Source organism: Urocitellus parryii, chromosome 5 (assembly GCF_045843805.1).
Source record: "Urocitellus parryii isolate mUroPar1 chromosome 5, mUroPar1.hap1, whole genome shotgun sequence".
Classification (NCBI taxonomy): Eukaryota; Metazoa; Chordata; class Mammalia; order Rodentia; family Sciuridae; genus Urocitellus; species Urocitellus parryii.
In genome coordinates, this window is record NC_135535.1 from 165779423 (window position 1) to 165799244 (window position 19822).

General features: G+C 57.9%; 1 protein-coding gene across 5 annotated transcripts in view; it reads left to right on the plus strand.

Annotated features, from left to right (window-relative positions):
• Positions 1-19822, plus strand: part of Zmiz1 (zinc finger MIZ-type containing 1) — a 215889-nt gene that overhangs the window by 57600 nt on the left and 138467 nt on the right. For 3 of the 5 annotated variants that reach the window (XM_026390187.2, XM_026390190.2, XM_026390189.2), the window contains exon 3: positions 5843-5938. The exons of 1 other annotated variant lie outside the window; for it this stretch is intronic. The gene's annotated coding sequence lies outside the window, so the exon portion shown is untranslated. Of the gene's footprint in view, positions 1-5842; positions 5939-10412; positions 10510-19822 lie in introns of all 5 variants that reach the window. One more of the 5 variants, XM_077798564.1, reaches the window with a different exon arrangement.

A 19822-nucleotide genomic window follows, 5' to 3' on the forward strand; every position in this document is an offset into this window, starting at 1 on the left:
TCAGCTGGAAGGACCCAGTCATCTTGCAGGGGTTTCCACTGGGCTGTCTGCAGGGACCACACCAGCTTGGGAACTGGGCTGGGGTGAGGCAAGAGGGAGTGGCAGGGACTGTGGCAGATTGGAGAGTGCCTGCCTGGCCCAGATTCCTGAAAGTCTGGCAACCCAGGCCCATAAAGCCCTGTGATGGGGCTGAGGGCCAGATTCGCTGCCCTTCCCCCATGCTGCTTCAGGCCTTTGTTTTGGAGACAAGAACATGTGGCCCAGTGGCTCTTCAAGGTCATAGCACGAGGCAGGGGTACAGCTGGGGTTTGACACAGCATCTCAGGCGCTGCTGGCTCCTGTCCTCCAGGCAGGACAGGGCAGAGGACTCTGTTCTAGGGAAGACGGTCCCCTTAGTCAGAGGACCCAAGGAAGCTGCCCCTTCCCTTCGCTCTCAGCGGAGTCCCTCTCCCCGCCAGCCCTCCCTCGCAGACAGACCTCCTGTTCCTGTAATCAGGTTAGCCTCCTGCTCAGCGCTCGCTCTGCTGAGCTGGACCAGCTGCCTCTAATGGCCTGTGGACCTGGTCCTCGCTCTGGCTCTGGGGTGGGGGAGGGGAAACCAAGAAAAGAGTGGGAAGAGGCTGCCCGCTCCCTCGCTCCGACTCTTCTGTGGCATCTTGCATCAAATCCAACTCCTTTGCCCGGCATCCAAGACCCCGCTTCATTCTCTGCCCCCGCAGCCCCGAGGTGCTGCTCCTCACTGTGCCACACAGTGCCACACAGTGCCATTTCCCGCCTCCCCACCTTTCCATAGGCAGGTCCTTTGGCTCCTTCCTGCTTTCTCAGAAAACTCCTGTGCATCCTTCAAAACTCAACTAGCGTCACTTCCTGGGGGCTGCCTCCTCTCGGCCTCCTGCCTCTGGACTCCCACGGCAGAGCTGCTCTGATGATCTGGCACCCACCCCAGGTGCCCGGCAGAGAAGTGCTCAGGGAAGGCCTAGAGCCCACCGAGAGGAGAGAGGTGGCCACCAGGGAAGAGGAAGAGACAGACAGGAAGGAGGACGAGGACAGCTGCTCCGGGCTCCTCCCAGCTCCTGGTGACATGTGCTGGGCCTGAAATAGACACGTGGGGGCCTTGGTGGTGCTCTGCGCGGCCCAGTGCCAAGCAGCCCCCTCCCGCCAGGCCTTGGGCGCTTCAGCTAGCTCCTCTCCCAGGGCTCTGCCCCTGCAGCCAAGACCCTCCCCCCGCCGTGCCAGGCCTTGCTCCTCTGTTCCTGCTAACTTTGTTTTATAAATAAATTATATAAATAGGCTCCTCCGATTCCTCGGAGCACGCAGTGTTTAAGGACTGGGGCACCGCTGCCGGCGTAATTGTACTACCGAATCCATCAGCTGCCTAATTACCATTCATTTTGCATTTATTTCTGCTAATTAAAAAGAGAGAAACTCCTAACAACTTTTACGTAAATACTATATTTGTTCTATGTAAAGATGGGATGCTAATTTGCTGGTGATTAGCTGATTATCTAATTTTATAGCTGTCACACAGGATGGCCCTGTCTCCCCTTGGCACCCCAGACACCACTCGAGGCCTCGGAGCAGGTGTAAGGGGAAGAGGTCCAAGGGGGTGCTTGGGCACTTAGGGGGCCTGTCACCAGGAGCACCAGGCTGCACCGGTGTTCAGCGGGACCGCGCACTGATGGATGGAGCGCCTCCACCGTTTCTGTACACAGAGAAATTGAGGCCCAGAGAGCCCTAGCTGCCTCCTAGCAAGACAGTGGCCGAGATGACAGCTACTGCCATGTTTGGAGTCCCACTCCCGTGCTCAGCCCCGGTATCCTGCTCTCATCAGGAGGAATTTGCTGGAAGATGGCTGAAGAGCTCTCAGGCCCAAACTCCAGCCCATAAGGAGGAAAGGGCTTAGCCTGGTCTGAGCCCATGAACCAAACCACACCTTCTGTGTAGTCTTCTAGAAACCTCTGCCTCTTCCCATTTCCCTGCCCAGTGTCCAGGCTCTTGGGCACTGTTGACCGCCTCGACGAGTGTGAGGAACTAAATTTCAAATTTTAATATTATGTATTTATTTTTATGTGGATTAGAAAAAAATATATATATAGATATATAATTAGTTCATCAAACCCCTGATTTCACAGATAATATTGCTGTAGATGAAGCTAAATAAAAAGAAAGTGATTGGTTTAAAGTGATTTAAATAATGATACATAAATAATGAGGATGGAGCACAGATGTGGCTTTCCGTGTCTGGCACCTGAAGTGGCAGACACTGGAGGAGGCCTGAGGGGGAGGACCAGGCCACAGGTTGCAGGAGCAGAGACGCAGGGCAGGGTTGGCTGGTCCCTGGCTGTGGGGCCAGCCTCGCCCCGCCCGCTGACAGGCCGATAGTGCCCCTGGACGGTGCCTCCTCTTCCTCGCCCTGTAGGGAGCAAACAGCTCACAAGAGTGGGGTCCCTTCTCATGCCAGGGGCAGTCTAAATGGGAGTCCCCACCATTGAGGTCTCCTTGGGACAGGCCCAACCATCTCTAGGACCTGCTTCTCCCATACCCCTGCCAGCCAGCCCTGGGAAGGAGAGGCAGTCAGGAGACCCCGTTTTCTGCCAGGGCTGGGTTCCCGGTGTACTCAGGGCAGTTGGGTGGGAAGTATGAATGGTTATCAAAGGGGACCTAATGCAGGGCATGGTGATGCATCCCTGTAATCCCAGCACCTTGGGAGGCTGAGGTAGGAGGATCACAAGTTCAAAGCCAGCCTCAGCAAAAGCAAGGCCCCTAAGCAATTCAAGGAGACCCTGTCTCTAAATAAAACACAAAATAGGGTTGGGATGTGCCTCAGTGGCCAAGTACTCCTGAGTTCAATCCTCAGTACCAAAGTTGTTTTTAAAAAAAAAAAAAAAGAGAGAGAGAGAGAGAGAGAACGAGTTTTACTTAATGCTTGGTCACTGAGGTCACTGGAGTCTCACAGGAAGATAAAACTCTTCTAGACCCTCCAGAGAGGTCACAGAGAACACTAGCACCAAGGCCAGGCTGTTTGGGTTCTTATCCGGACTGTGTGACCTTGGGCTGGCTTCCTGACCTCTGTTTCTTCACCTATTCAAATGGACACGGCACCTAACTTCTAGGTTGGGGTCAGATTAAATGAATTAATTCACAGAGTACTTAGATGGTGCAGATAAAGCCCCTCTAGTATCAGCCCCTTAGGACATCATTATTACCCTTAGTTCCATCACTGTCACCGTGACTGGAGGGGCACTCCTGGGCAGTGTGTGAAGCTGGTGGAAGCTGGGAGTCCCTGAGAGCTGTGGCACGTTCTGGGTTGGGGCACACAGGTGCCATGGGGAGCTTTCACCACGGGCATTTTTGGCAAACTGTTTAAGAGGCCAAAATGGGTTGAAAAACGGGTTCAGGGCCCTGAGCCTCCTGGGATTTGTTGTGATTTCTGATTCTAGACAGGTATTTATAATTTTACATATATATATATATATATATATATATATATATATATATATATATATATATGAGGGTCTCCAAAATTGTGTAAGCTTCAGCCCCTGTAAGCCCAAACCACACTGGCTATTATGTTCCTGTGGCTGGTCTTGTACCTCCCACCTTGGTGGCCCCTCCCGGAGGATGGCCCCAGCTCTGGGGCTGGAGGGACCTAATTTCGCTCTCCTAGGCAGCCCACCATGTGCAGACTCAACCCTGAGCTGGCTCCACACTTCTCACGGCAGACTGCAGGAGCCCCAGGGGGCAGACAGAGAGAAGGAGCCTTGGGGACAGAGTGCTGGAGGCCCCCTGCTGTGCCTGCTCTGTATAGGCCGAGTGCCCTGGATGCAGGCTGGAAGCCCCTCCTTGCCCTTGCCCCTAGTCTGTGCCCCAGTGGGTGGCACAGGAGGGCAGTGGCTGCTGGCTTGGAACAGTAAGATGGCCGACTGTGTGCCGGGCCCAGGGTTTAGGGCCGGGCAGGACCTGGGTTCCTACTCTCTGGGAACTCTCAGGGTTGCTCACACCTGGAAGGGAGAGGAGTGGGCAGGGGAAGGTGGTGTCAGACCTCATCACCCTGGCATCTCAGAAAGGGGTGCAGAGAACCAGTGCATGGGAAAACTGGAGACTCAGGAGTGGCCCACGGGAGGCTGGGCCAGTGGCTGAGAGGCCCCCAGGTGGGCATCGTGGCCCCTTGGTGTCCCCGCTGCAGCAGGGCCTCTCTCCACCCCAGCTCTGACAGGGACATTTATAACTCACAGCTGTGCGGTCCTGTGCCCAACTGACTGTGGTAAACCGATCTGGCTTCAGGAAGTCCCGTCCCAAGGCTACTCCCCACCCGACCCCCACACTCAACCCTCACCTCCTGACACCCACATCCTGTGCTCAGCAGGAGGGGCGGGAAGGGCAGGCAGCGGGGACAGCCAGGGGCCCAGCTGAGGTCTCCTGCCTGTGGCAGACCCAGAGAGGACAGACAGTGTTGGTGAGGCCTGAGAGCTTTGAGGCCACCAAAATCATCAGGGCAAGCTCCCAAGGCACATACAGGGACACCCAGGCCCAGAGAGGGCTGGCAGCTGTGCCAAGAGTCCACAGGATCAAGGACAAGAGCTCAGGTGTGGGGCTCAGGGACGTGTTCTGTGCTTCTAGTCCCCGTGGACTGACTCCAGCCATGGGAAGCCTGATGGGAAGGCCAAGACAGGACCAGAGGCCTCAGGGAATGCTGAGAAATGAGCCATCGTGAACCCTGGGCCTCTGTGTCACTGCCCTCCTTTGGGACACCTGTCCTACCTGGCTCTTCCCAGCAGTGTTCAGGTGTGAGGCTAGTTGTGACCAGTGCTGGAAGGAGAGGCCCACACTAGGAGCTTCCAGCACACCATGACTTTGAGCCCTCTACCTCTACCGGCCCTGGTCCTTGGGCCCTGCCAGCCTACTGCCCCTCTCATTCTCCTGTCAGTGGAGGGGGCTGACACACTGCAGCCAGTTTGCCAAAGCTTGGCCCAGGAAACTCTGGTAGCCTGTGACGAGATTCTGGAATTGGGTAGTATTATTAAGATCTATTTATTAAGATATGTTAGAAATACATAACCGGCATGCCGGGATTCATGGCCATGATTGATCAGAGCTTAAAACCAGGGTATTGATGGAGTCATCTGCAGGTAGGCCTCAGTTCTTACCCAAAATTGCCGAGGGCACGGCAGAAGGCCTGAAGTTTGGGAACACATAGAGTCAGAGGTCACCAGGGCTCTCGTGGGCTTTAGACTTCGTTTCTGGGCCTCCCTCACCAGCGCTAAACCAAGGCAAGGCGTGCAGGAGGGGAGAAGCAGGGTGCCCTGCTGGTTTTCCAAGGAGGCGTGCAGGGGTGTTAAAGTGTCCTGGTGAGGAATTCATGAGGAAGGAATTCAGGCAGGGGTCAAGAGTGGCTTTGGAACTGACTGCCGGCCTGCAGTCGTGTGAGATAATTCCCCGAAGCCAGGCCCCGCGCAGAGAGGAGACCAGGCCAGGGCTTGGTGTGCCCTGCTAAAAATACCCCGACAGCTTTTCTCCGTCACCCTGCCTGGGGACCATGCAGGAAGGCCATGGCTGTCTGCTCTTCTCACCAAGAAGAGACACAATAGCCGCGGAGCCCCAGAGCTAACAAGACGTGTGTGCGTGTATTTTTTAAATCTCACCAGGAGGAGTCGTCTTGCTCATTGGAGGCTGCTGGGTGGGAGGATGTCGCGGGCTGATCCATCAAGCATCCCACAGTGGGCTTAAGTGGCCTCAGCGGCCACGGGAACTAGTCCAGTGGTGGGACAGAGAGAGGAGGGGCGGGCAGCTGTCTGTGTGCCTGGCTGCTCAGGCGTGTCCCGTCTCTCCCCTGTGTTCCCAGGAGGAAGAAGGGGCCCGTGGCATCAGACCAATGCTGCAAGGTGTGTGAGGGAAGCAGAGGAGCCTCCCCCGTCACTGAGCTGCCAGACCCTGAAAGGTAACACCAGATCCTCACGGCCCTAGTGCCCAGGTCATGTGAAACCTGGGCGGGGGCGAGGTCGGGAAGTGATGGGTGGACCCCAGCCCAGGGGTGTGGTCTTCCCCCAGCTGTTCTTGACCTGGCCGCGGGCTTCCCTGTACCTCCCTGTGAGCTGTCCTTATGACCACAAAACACTCTGGGCTTCTGGGTGCCTTGACTTGGGTGCTGGCCTCAGGCCCCCTGCTTACTCTGATTCTTGAGGTTCTGTGAATGGGGTGGATCAATTATTCTTTGGAGATAGGTGACATTAGCAGCCTGGCCCAGTTTGAACTCTCTGAGGGTGGAGCCAGGGCCCCAGGGCGGGCGGGGGGCAGGGATGGAGCATGATGTGGCCCCAAGTTCAGCAGCAGGTGGGGCCTGAGAGGACTGTGGAAGGCAGACGTCCAGAGCTGCTTCACTGTGCCTGTGCGCTCCTTTGTGACAGCATTCAGACTCCACGCTGCTTCCCTGGCAGCCCTGGGCAAGAGTTATCTGCATGCTTAGACCATGAGACCCAAGCACAGGAAGTGACTGGGTCTGCCAGGGATCTCTGGCAGAGCCAGCTCTGACCACCCTATTGACTGCATCTGCATCTCCACTTTACCATGCACTGGTCTGACCCATCCTCCCGGAGAAGTACTGCTATAGAACCCAAGCCACTGCTAGGCTCCACTGTGTGCTTGTGGTGAGATTCATCCATCCATCTGTCCACACATCAGCCTTCTCCCCACCTATCCATGTATCTACCTGTTCTTTCTTCTATCTATTCATCCAGCTATTCACTCACATGTCCATTTTCCCCCCACTTATCCATTTGTCCATCCATTCATCCATCCATCCAGCCATCCATCCATCCATTCTTGCACCATCTACTCACCTATTCTTCTATTCATTTATTATTCATCCATCCATCCTTGTACCTAAATACCTCTACCCACCCATCCATCTAGTCCCACCCATGAATCCATCCACCTCCATCCATCCATCCCCCTTCCTATCCGTCCATCCACCCATTCGTCCATCCACCCGTTTTCTATTTAATTCATTCATCAGACACACACAGACTTTTGCACCAGGTCAGACCTGCACTAAGGGCTGGGTTTTGGAGATGAGCAGAGGCCAACTCCGGATCCCAGAGCTGGGCTCACTACCGTGGGGCGGTGCTGACTGCACAGCGCTGGGCACTGCCCAAGGGAGACAGGAGGGGTTGTAGTTGGGCCCTCAGCAGGTGTTCAGGGAGAGGCACTGTCCTTTTATTCATGCCTCAAGTCGCTGTGCCAGGACCTCTTGAAGCTTGGTGGATAATAGCAGGGAATAGACAGACAAACTCCCCCCTCAGGGCGCTTCTGTTCTTTTGAGGAGATGTGGACAATGAATTCCTGAAAGTCGAATCTCTCCTCTGTGAGGTGATGCTAAGTGTTAAGAAATGACTGCAGGAAAGGGCACAGGGTCTCCAGGTGGGAGAGCAGATGCCACAGGCAGTGAGCTGGGGTGAGAAGCAGGGAAGCCGGGTGCTGGTGCTCTGTGAGGGGCACCAGGTGAGAGGCGGTGGGGACCCACTCATGGAGGTGACAGTGTGGAGTAGATCTCTGATGGTGGAGGCGTAGAGGAGGGCGTGGTGGGGAAGAGGTGAGAAGCTGAGAGTCAGAATGTGTCTGAGACTCCGGGGACAGCCTGCTGGTGGGCGAGAGGGGAGGGTTACAGACCGACCGCCAGGGAGGGCTCTTGGGTTGGGGAGAAGGGAGGGGTCATCTCAGCCTGGGAAGAATGGCCGGGGAGGGCTGATCAAAGCCCAGGAGTTGGGCTTCAGACGTGGAGTGCGAGAGCCTTTGAGCCATCCGGGTGGAAAGGCTGAGTGGCGGTGGGGTTGGGAGAGAGGTCCCGGCTACAGATGCAGATTTGGGAGTGTGGTGCACAGCTGGAGTTGCAGGCTGTGCGGCTGAGGTCACCTCGAGGTGCGGGGAGGGAGTGAGGGTGGGGGACCTGAGTCTGAGTCATGGCCATCTGGCCCCCAGGAGGAGGGCAGGTGAGGAGGAGGCAGTGGCAGTCAGAAAAGTGCAGCCCTGGGAAGAGGCAGACAGAGGAGCAAGCTCTGAACGGACAAGAGTCTGTCTGTGTTACTGGACAGAGCAGGGAAGGGCACTGCAGGCGGGTGGAACAGAGGGAATGCACACCAAGGCTCTGAGGTCTCCATAATGAGCTGTTTGGAGGGGAGGATCCAAGGCCTCCTCCTCGCACCCCTGGCCACACAGGTGTGAAGTCCTGGAGGTACCTGTCTGGTGTGCAAGTGGCCCCTGACCTGGCTCTCCCTGTCCCCCTAGCCAGCACCCCCACAGCCGAGCCTCTTGCCCTCCTGTCTGCCCACTTTTGCACTTTCTTTGAAGCAGCCTTACCCAGCTCGCCTGCTTTCTGCTGCCACTCAGGGTTCTTGGGCTCATGGGACACCCCCTTACCTGGAGCACTTGTCTGAAAACACAGGGCTCAAGGTGGCAGCTCAGGTGCTACCCACAGGGGAAGGACACCCAACAGCCTTATGCAATTCCTAAGCACCCAGTGGCTCCTTTATCTTAAAGGAACAGCAACCGTCCTGGGCCGTGAGTGGATGAGGAGCAGATCTCTGTCTCTCGGTGTCTGTCTCTGTCTCTCAGTCTCTCCCAGGAGGGCCCCCCTGGGCCAGGGTGGGCTGGTAGGACCCTGGGGAGCAGGTGTGTCCCAGGAGCTGGGGCCTGCTCTCCCTCCCTCAGCTCCCAGACACACCCCCACAGCAGGAGGACTTCGGCAGCTGCAGTGCCCTGAGCTGGCACTGGGACAGGGAGCCCCAGAGACCCCAGAAACTAAGCCAGGGGTCTCTGAGCTGTCCCTGTCTGTATGAGGTTGGCCCCTCATGCCTCTCACCTCTCCCTCGGGAACAGAGTGCAGGGTCTCTTGGGCCTTTTGTCCACCTCACCTCCTACCCACCTCTTGCAGGGTCGCCCTGACCACTGCCCGCTGGAGCCTGCTAACCGCCTGCTTTGTGCCAAACACAGGGCTCAGGTTGGCACCTACAGAGGTGACAACAGAGGGCTCCCCTGTCCCACAGCTGCCAGTCCTGTTGGAACGGTGGGGGCCGGGGACAGAACCAGACACTTCCATGTCACCAGGAGTCTGCAGCCTCCGGCAGGAAAGGCACCCAGTCGGGCCTCCAGGAAGGCTGAGGAGAGAAGTGCTGAGCTGGGCAGGAGGTCAGAGCTCGCGTGCCCAAGCCATGGGAACCACAGGGGCAGAGTCCGTCGGCCTGCGGAAGCCACTTGGTGTGTCGTGACTGGGTTGTGAGCAGAGTCTCCGGAGACGTCTCCAGGCTGAGACTTGCATGGAGCTAGGCAGGGGCTTGCTGACCCCCTCCCGAGGACACAGTGAGGGAGATGCCCCTCTGACTGTGCACTGGGGACTAGGAAGCCACTTGCATAGTGCAGGACTGGTGTTCATAGCAGGACACTGCGGTCATCTAATTAGTGTGGCAGGGCAGGGGACAGGTAATCCTGTATCTTCGGACTCACTTTTCTGTAGGCCTGTCTCTAGCTGTTTTCTCCCTCAATCCTTCCCCTGCCTCCGTGGCATCAGGCAGGACCATCCTGTCCCCCTGCAAAGCCCACAAGCTTATCAGAGCCCTCTCCCATCTCCCAGGCTCCCCTAGAATAGCCAGACTTACAAACCACCTCTCCAACATCCTAGTTTGCAGGTGAGGAAACTGAGGCCCAGAAAAGGTAAGACACTTGCCCAGGGCTGCACAGCAAGGTAGAGGCAGAAGTGGCTCCCGATTCCGCCCTGGACCCTGCCCACTTGCGCTTGGAGCACCCACTGCTTTGGGTCCTCTAGCAGCCTCTGGCACTGGCTCCGCTCCGACTGAAGGCACCAAGTTCCCTCCATTGTGCCTATTGTTTAAATATAGATTACTAATGAAATGCCTCTTCATTGCCTTCCCAGTGAATAGTTTCCGTGTAAAGTTAATTTGCAGTGTTATGTAAATTCTGTTTAACTTCAATCAAGTTTCTAATTATGTTTTTACCGCAGTAATTCCCATTTGATTTGTCATCTCCTGTTAGGTATTTAATGTTGGTGGGCGGGCTGGCTTTCTGTCTGTCTCTCCGTTTTCCAAGGCCCTCTCCCCCTGCGACCTCCTGTTGGCCCCTCTGCCTTTCTCCTGGGCTCCGGCTTCCTCTCCCGCCCTCCACCTCCTTCCCGCTCCCGCCTGCCTTCCCTTCCTCCTCTTCCCTCGGATTTCCTCCTTTCTGCCCTCCTCGTGCTCTCTGTCCCTCCCTCTTCCTCCTCCTCCTCTCATCTCCCCCTCCCTCTTTTTTCTATTCTCCAGGTTTTCCTCTTTCTGTGTTTTCTTTTTTGGTACTGGGGATTGAACCCAGGGTGCTTAACCACTGAGCCACATCCCCAGCCCTTTTTATGTTTTATTTTGTGACAGGGTCTCACTAAGTGGCTTAGGGCCCAACTAAGTTGCTGAGGCTGGCCTCAAACTTGTGATCCTCCTACTTGAGCCTCCAGAGCCGCTGGAATTACAGGTGTGCCCCACCACGCCCGGCGCTTTCCTGCCCTTCTCTGCCCCATCTTGGTCTCTCCCTGTGCTCTTGTGCCTCCTCCGTGTTTGTCTGTGACCCTCCCTGTGTTCCTCCCTTCCTCACTTTTCTGCCTCTTCCCTCATTGCCCATCCTCCTTCCTCCTCCACTGAGAGCTGCTACAAAACAGGGCTTTCTGGGCAGATGGAGGAGGAAGGGGAGAGCTCACTGGGTGTGGGTCACCGGGCTGGGGCCGGCAGACAGCCCTGTGCACCCCTGCGGAGCAGGGCCTGGCCTCCAGAAGCCTGGTTAGGAGCTCTGTGGAGGACAGGCCCAGCCCAGCAGCGGGGGCCATAGCTCCTGGGCTTGTGGGTAGGGACTGATGGAGAACGAGGACTCTGGAGCTGGATTCTGTGGGTTCAAATCCCAACTCCACCTCTAATTAGTGGGGGACCTTCAGGTTGGTTTGTGTTTGTTTCAGTGCCCCAGGTCCCCTGAGTTGGGGTTGAGGACACTCAGAGGCACTGTGTGGAGGGCTTTCCTGGCTAGGTGGGGGACTGGCCCTGGTTTAGGAGCTCTCGGCCCACCTGAGATCAGGGCTGGGTTGCTGGTTCTGTGCTGCTGGGGTCCTGGCAGGAAGGCCTGAGGCCAGGCAGGCTGCGGTCCCCACAGAGCAGGGGCAGTGACAGAGCACCCATGGTGGCCTGCCCTCCTCGGGAGAGTGGCTGGGGACAGAGCTCCTCAATACTGCAGGGGCCCTCGAGTCGCCGGCCATAGACCTGGCCAGACAGCTGAACAGAGGCAGAGCCTGGCCTGCCACGTGGGACTGGACATGGCCCCTTCAGCCCTCTCATCCCCTCGACTCCCCAGGTCATGCCCTGGAGTCCAGCTGCAAAACCAGTGCTCCAGCTGAGCACACGGGCAGCCTGGGCCCCTCCTGAGCCTCGGCTCCCTGTACCTCCAGCCCGTGTGCCGCTCGGGATTCTCCTGCTCTCGGGGAGTGACTGGGTGGCCACAGTTTTCCAGAAGGAAAAGCCCAGATAGAGGCCACTGGGCTGGACCCCCCACTCCACTTGCTTCCCATCCAGCCCGTCCCTGGCCTGTCCAGGGAGAAGAGAGCAAGTGTTTAGAAAGAACATTCTTCTGGGTAAAGAAAGGCAACCGAGTCACTTGTCCTTCAGAGATACAGAAACCCAAGTTGGCCCAGCCCTTGTCCTTCAGGACTGCATGACCACCTGACCCACAGGAGTAGCGTGTGTGTGTGTGTGTGTGTGTGTGTGTGTGTGTGTGTGTGTGTGTGGCCTGGGTCAAGGAAACCTCAGCCATCACATGGCTGCCTTCTTTCCCTATTTGTCTAAGTAAGCAGTTTAGGCTGGCGGCAGCCAGGAGGCTATGACACGGAACAGAAGAGAGGAGCCACCATGCTGTGGGCCTGTGGGCTCTGGGCCAGCAGCAGGCCCTGGTCAGATCCCAGAGTTCCTGAGCCCCTGGGCTGCAAATGGGAAGGTCTGGGCTGAGGGAAGGCCCTGGATCTCTACTTCCCCCTTTCCTGTCTGGCAAGAGTGGACACTGGGCTTGATCAGAGACCCCTCCCACCATGAAACAGAGGGGACGGGCATTCTCTGACCTGGAAGAGCCCAGAAGGCAGCATCTTGGCCTGGATGGGGGTGGGCACACGTGCACCCAGCCTCCATCAGTCATGGTCCCTGGAGTATGCGGCAGGACCCTGGCCACCTTGGCAGAATAGAAGTCAGGCCTTCCACATGCATCCGTCTAGCTGCCGACGGACTCAGCAGATATGTATCAAGCATCTGCTGTGTCCAGATCCTGGGCTGGATAGCAGTAGGGAGGTGGCAGAGCACCTGTCCAGAACCTCTGTGGAATCTCATATCTGTGTGTTCTTCCTGTTGTCTGGGCAGAATCCCCTTTCATTGCAAAGACCCCCGTGATCTTGTCATAAATGTCCATGTCCCACCCCATGGCCATTCCAAGAGGAAGGAGCCACAACTTGAGGGCAAAGAGCTGAGAGATGCTGCTGAGTCCCTCCCGAACAGAGAAGGTGTTTCTAGCTGGGGAGAGGGTTCATTTCCTCCAGGGAGGTGGAGCCAGAGCCAGTATGTAATGGGGGGACAGGGCACAGAGCCCTTGAGCCCTGGGCGTCGGGGACCCTTCTCCAGGCCCACCTGAGAAAGCCTGAGTGGGCTCCCTTGGCCTTCACCCTGGCTTGCCAGCCTTCACTGTGTCTTGTCCTAGATAGCGCAGGGCCTGAGGGACAAGGAGGGCTGTGGTGGCGTTTGGGGGCCATGCTTTGCCGTCCACCTGCATTTGTGTGTCTGTCTGGCACCAGCTGCCTCTTTCCTTTGTCCCTTTGACAAACATTTCCTGGCAGCCACCTCAAGGCTGGGCTTGTGTTCATGAAAGCCACACCCCTGGCCCTGGGGATGCTGATGGCCCAGCCCCCACCACGCAGCACAGGGTGGACCCGAGGGCCAGGGGAGGGGAGCCCAGAGAGGGGCAGCAGTGGGTGGAGACCAAGTTCAAGGTACAGGTGACGTTTCCAGCTTCCTGGGCTCTGGGGAAGCTGAGGCACACTCCTCCCCACAGGATGATCCCACCAGATGCCAAGATGAAGGACAGGGGGCTGGCATCAGGGCCAGCAGAGCATCACCAGGCCCTCTCTCTGCAGTGATGGGATTCGGGGATGTGGTGCTCACGTGGGCTCAAGGCCATTCTCTTAGAACTGGGAAACTCTGGCTCTAAAGAAGGGATCGGGATCCGGGGGGTAGCCAGTGACTGAGAGCACCGCCAGGGTCCACCACTTGGCATGGGCTCTGGGCAGGGCTAGGAGTATGGCTGGTAGGCCGAGCCCCAGAATGCTGCCTCCGCATTTCCTCCTGCCCACGGCTGACATGGCCCACCTCAGGGTCCCGGGCTTCCTGGCGCCATGGTGGACTTGAGTCCTCCTGGCCCCCACCAGACTCGTCTGCCTGTCTTCCACCCGGCTTGCCTTGGGCCACAGACCGTAGGCCTTTATTGTCCTGTGCCTGAGTCCCCCCAGACTCCCCCCCACAGACAGCCCAGCAGATGCGTTCCGGTCAGGGGAGCCCGTCCTCCAGGTCCCGCCCGGGCAGCCAGGGTATGGCTTCAGTCGGTTCCTGCCCGAGATGAGCAGGCCCACTCCCCCAGCTGTCAGGAGGCCTCGGTCACAAGGGACTTCTGTGGATTGGCTTTCATGGGGTCCTCTTTGGGCCACCCGTGTGCCGGCAGGAGACCCGGGGCCCAGCTCTGTCCCTGCGCCATTCCCTCCCGCTGCATTCCTCCCCAGCACTGCGCCCTTGTGGGCCATGGGCCTCAGGGCCTCCTCTCTCTGGCCTGTTTGCTTTCTAAGTCACCTTGATGGGGACCTGGAGGCAGCTGAACCACAGGGGCTTGTCTTCCAATCCCTTCCTCTCACTCACTGGATCTGACCCGCCACCCCTCCACTCCTGCCATGCCCCCAGCCATGGATAGGTGCGCCCCTAACTCCTGGCACCACCCAGAATGGAGTTGGTGTCTCTGGAAGGCTCTCCTGACACTGTGAGCGCCAGGCTTGCTGTGCTGGGTTGGGGAAAGGGTCTTCCTCTGGGCTGCGGTCAGACATCATGTCCTCTTGGTGAGGGGCTGTAGGGCTGCACTGCCTGCTGGGACGCTGTGCCTTCCAAAGGCAGCGCTATACTGCTCTGGTCTCTGACACCAGGACGTTCTGCCTTGAGGCCTGCAGCAGGTCTGGCCTCCTCTCTCTCTCACCCTGGTCTCCTGGACGTGACGTCTCCAAAATGATACTGTCGAGCTGCCCAGGGTGGAGCAAGCTCAAGGTTCCCAGTTGTGCCAGCGGTTCTTTTGTCGAGGGCTCATCCTGTAAAACAAATGGTTGGAGGCCTGGAGGCCAGAGGCCAAAGGCCACCAAGCACACGAGAGTCACCTGATCACTTCTGCCCCCAGAAAACACGGGGACTTCTGAGGAGGCCTCCGTGGGCCCTCCCTCTCCCCTGGGTCGGGTGGAGCCAGTGGGACAGGAAGCCAGGGCCGGCTAGAGGATGGGCCAGGGCCAGGGATGAGGCAAAACCCAGCCTGGCCTGTCCCCAGGGGCACAGCCGCTCAGGTCACCCTGCCTCTGCGAGGGCCACCCACCCCCAACAGGAAACCCTGCCCGGCACCGCCTGTGTCCCACCCGAGCTTCCCCGGGCTGGTGCTTCTCCTGTTCCCGTGGGAGCTGCCTCCAGGAATCATGCCCTTCTGAGAAAGGAAGCCCGACCTTGAGCTGTCGGCTGCCCTGCGTCTGACCTGCCCTGACCCCCCCCAGGGCCTCCCATTGGCAGGAGCTCTGGGCCACACCCACCCCTCAGCCCACACACACTGGTGACTGGGCTCCTCTGGAGTCACTGACCTCTTGGGGGCCTGGAAGGAGAAACCTCCTAGTGGGGCTAGGTCTGGGAGCCTGGAGGCTGGGACCTTGGTCCGGGATGGGCCACCAGCTTGCTGGTCTACTCGGACGAGTCACTCACCAACGCTGGGCCTCTGTAGAAGGCCAGGGCAGAGGTGGAGGCTCCTCCATCTATGAGCATCCCACTGGAGACAGGACTTGGGGGAGGCCGGATTGTACTTGGGGTGACTCCTCAGGACCCCCTCGTACATCCCTGCAGGGCTGGGAGGAGCCCTTCCTTCTCCCCAGGCTCTGCTCTACCCAGGCAGAGGCACCAGGTTAGTGGGTCTGTGACGGAAGACAGGGAGGGGACAGGGGGATCTTACTGTGGGAAGGTCCCTGCCACCCTCCCCACGCCATCTTTCTCCTCTTTCCCGAGAGGTGTCCCCAGCTCAACCCAGCCCATGGTCAGCAGGGATAGTGGCAGGGACTTATAACTGAGTCCCAAGGAGCTAAGGAGAGGTCGGGGCACCGAGCAAGCCAGCCCAAGTCACAGTAACATTGGACAGACTGACAGACCAGAGGGCCACCTTGAACCCTTGGGACCAGCTCAAAGCTCCTCAGCAATGGGAAAGTCCCTACACTTGGACAGCCCAAGCCACTCCCCAGGGCATAGTGACAGCTGAGTGTGGTGGCTTTGGACACATCACCCCTTGAGGCTCAGGACATGGGCCATAGGGTGCTGTGGGAAGTCCTCAAGATTTAGGAGCACAGAGCCGACCCCCTGTGCCCTTGCTTGCAAGCCAGACCACAGGGACTGGGGACCGTCCCAACAGCAGCATGAGCACAGGCAATGGTGCAGAGGTAGGAAGGTCCAGGCACAATTAGGAAAGATGACCAGTCACCGGCGATGGGATGCCCTTAGAGAGAGGAGCTGGCCTCAGGGGAGCTTGGTGCGCACATCCCAGAGGAGGGACCTGATTTAGGAAGAGTCACGTGGTAAGAAGTTGGCCCAAGTGGGTGTCAGCACCAGGGGACCCAGGCTGGCCCTCGCTCCTCCTGACTAGGGTGCTGAGCGCAGGCTGGGGTGGGTGGGGTGCTGCTTGGAGGGCTGGGCAGAGCCAGTACTGGCGCCATGCCCCTTACCTCTTCCTCTGGGTGTCCCTGTGTCCCACTCAGCCCTGGGTGGGGCCCACTGCTCCTTCCTCCCTCTGTGGCTTTCTGGTCCTCAGTGGGAGGGGACTCCAGAAGCTGTCATGGACCACGGGGCGCAAGCCAGGGTGGGGGTGCTGGTAGTGGGTGGAGTCCTGGGGTGGGTGGCTCTGAGTCAGGAACTGCTGGCGCTGTGTGTCATCTGGCTGCATGCTGTGCTGACGTCCCCAGCCTGTCTGCTCATCTCTCCCGCCTACATCTGGGCCCTGTGGGCTGCTCCCCTGAGGTGGGGGTACTCTGTTTCCAAGAGCTCAAAACCCAGGAGAGAGGAGTCAGGGATCCAGCTCCAGGTCCCAGGCTCCCCCACTCAGGAAGTCCCCTCCCTCCCTCTCTGGGCTGACCCAGGGCTCTCGGCCCAGGCCCCAGGTGAGGTCCAGGGTAACTTCAAAATATAACCCACCCCAACAAGTTAAGTCCTCCCCCTGGGGAAGGCCTGCAGCCTCTGATGGGCTACCTTCTCCAAGGGCCTCTGGGAAGGTCACCCTCCGGATCAGCGCGTGAGTTCTGGAGCCCAGAGCCTGTGCTGAATCCAGCTTTGCCATTTCGTAACACTGGACGGGTGACTTCATGGTTCCGAGCCTCAGTCTCCTCTTCTGTGGAATGGGGTTAGCATTACTCACTTCATAGGATTGCTCTGGAGACTAAGTGAGTTCACCATGGCTTCCCATGTATGAAGAGTGTCAATTAGAGCTGGCCTGGAGCAGGTGCGGTAAGCTCTGTGCAGCTGCCACCTGCCTCCATCTTTGATCTGAGTGGGGTTGGTGCCACTCGCCGCCATCACTGCTCATTCATCCAACCAACATTCTGGGACCAGGAGTTGGTCTTGGTCCATTTTCTCCACTATAACAGAATGCCTGAGACCAGGTCATTTGTAAAGAATAACAGTTTATTTGCCTCTTATGATTCCAGAGGCTGGAAAATCCAAGAGCATCTGGCAAGGGTCTTCTTCCTGTGGCATAACATGGCAGAGGGCATCACATGGAGAGAGGAAGAGTGCTAGTTTGAGTCTCCTTCCTTTTTTTTCATAAAGTCATTAATGCTGTCATGGGGTCCCACCTCCAACAACCGTGAACATATGACTTTGGGATTCTTTCCAACTTAGGAACTTTCAGGACAATTTCAAACTGCAGCACTCCTTCCTGATCTTGCATGGCCAGTGCTGGTTGCACCACACCAGAGCTGGCCCTGGTCCTTCTAGGTCCCTCCAGGGCCCCAGAGGGCAGGTTCTGTCAGTCCTGTGGACAGATGGGCAGGTGAGGGGTGGATCCTCGGATAATCCAACTAAACCGCTAAGCTGAGAAAGCCCCGCTTTCCAAAAGAACAAAGGAGACCCCAGACTCAAGGGAGAAGAAGGGACATGTTGGTCTTGCCTTGAGGCCCACAGTTGGGAAGCAGCTGACAAGGTCCTTAGCACTTCTGGGTGGGCCCCAGGCCCTGCTCTGGGTGTGAGCTGACTCAGTCAGGGCTGAGTCAGGAAGCCCAGGGGAGCAGGCCTGGCCAGGGCAGGCAGTGCATCACACAGATTGGGGACCCTGACTGCATCCTCCTCCGCCTCCTCTTAGAGTCCTCCTGGCAACCCTGGGTCAGGCAGGCCTCTTCTCCTATCTGGCAGATAGAGAGGTGGGGACCTCAAGGGATGAGGGGCACTTGCCCCAGCTCATGGAAGGGTGCAAGACAAAGGTGGGACTTGAGCTTCCCCTCCCGGTCAGGAGTGGAGGTGAGCTTCTGCAGAGTCTGGGCTGGAGAAGTCTCTTGGGACAGGCCTCAGAGTGAAGATGAGCAGCGACCAGAAACCAAACTTCAGTTTAGGGCCTTGGCTTCAACAGTGGTCAGAGCCCTAATGGGTGCTGGGAGCCTGACAAGAGCGCTGTCCAGTTTCTTCCCCGAGCCTCCAGCAGCTCCCTGAAGACCACCACTGGCCGCCCTTGGATGGGGTGGGGGACTTAATGATTCAATAAATGAAAAGAGTTCCTGGTGCCAGGACTCGTCCAAGGGCCAGAGACTGGGTCAGGCACTTTTCACCCAGTCAGACCTTCTCTCTTCCCGTCACCCCATCAAGGAAACGGAGTCAGGGAGGCACGAGGACTTACTTGGCCAAGGTCACCTGGCTTGTGAGCAGCAGAGATGGGATTTTGTCCGGGCCTGGGTGACTGCGGCGCCTGTCTTGGGGCCCGCCACCTCCTGCTAGCAGGAACAGCGCTTTCCTTTGTCTGGCACTTATAAATCTGGGCCTTGGCCATCACTGTGTGCTGGCCAGGTCCACGGTGGCCAGAATCCCAGAAGGATGCCTGATTGGGAAACGTGACCGCCGGAGGCTGGCCCCTGGCCCAGGAAGGGGGTCATTGGGAACACGCGGAGCTCGGCTGTTGGCATGGCCATCGAGGGGCCTGTGCCCTTCAGCCTTTCGACTTTCCTGCACCAAGTGGGTGTGACCTGGCTCACCTAGTCCTTAAGCCCGTGCTAGCCCAGATGGGGAAGCCAAGACCTGGGATCAAGTGACTTGCTTGTGGACCAGGATTGGACCCCCCAGCTCCTCAGCCCACCTCCAGCACCTGGGTTTCCATCCCGTTCATGGTCCCAGCCCATTCTTCTCGGGGCTTGTGTCCGAGTCTCTGTGGGAGGGAGGCCTGGACTCGGGGCTCCCTGGGGACCTCTGAGGGCTCTTCTGAGAGCCTGGGCCAGAGCCCTTTTATGTTACAGGGGATTGGGGATGGGAGGCATCCCCAGGATTCCAGGGCAGCCCCAGATGAGCAGAGACAAGAAACGAAACTTCAGTTTAGGGCCTTGGCTCCAAAAGTGGTCAGAGCCCTAGTGGGTGCTGGGAGCCTGGTGGATTCCTGTTGGTGAGACCCTAGCTCCCCCAAAAGGAAAGACTGTGCCTTCCCCAGGGGCCTGACAGGTCTCTGTCTCTGTGTTGTGGGGTCTAGAACCTTCACCTGGGCAGGACCCCACATCTGTACTTGCAGCTCCCCGAGCCACTGTGACAAGGGTCACCCCTGCACCCTAAGCCTTTCCCTGGCAAGCACAGTACTGGCAGAATCTTGTTAAGTCCTTCAACTCTGTAAGAACAGGGACTCTCTTCATCTCCATTTTACAGATGATCAAACTGAGGTCCAGAGAGGCTAAGTTCCTTACCCAGTACCACACAGCACGCTTTCTCAGTGAGCACCATCCAAGCCCCTAAGGATGCCGGCCACCCTCCTGTTGCTGGGTGGTGCTCAGCCCCACGAAACACCACCGCTGCTGCTTTAGCTTGGTGTGGGGCCACGGGAAGAGACAAGCCGAGACCAGAGAGGAACAGACCATGCAGAGTCACATAGTGATGGGAGACTGGATTTGAACTCAGGCCCTGGCTGGGAACTGAGTCCCCCTTCCTGACAGTCTGCATTAGATCCCCCTCTGGGAAAGAGTGAGGGAGGCTCACCTCCTTCCCAAAGCCACCCCCAACTGCCCCAGCAACAATTCCTAACAACTAGAGGCCTGTGGCTCTGGCACCTGCCCACTTACCTTGGGGGAAGAGGGAAGGAAGGGTCTCCCTCCTCCTAAGTCATCAAATGAACAAATGTTCCTCTGACCAAGGCACAAGGGCACAGCACGGATGGTGGCACCCAGTTGCAGCTCTATGTCATGGTGTTTGGGGCCTCAGCTCTGCCACCTACAGCGCTATCTTCAGCCCCAGCCTCTTCCCTACCAAACCTCTGGGCC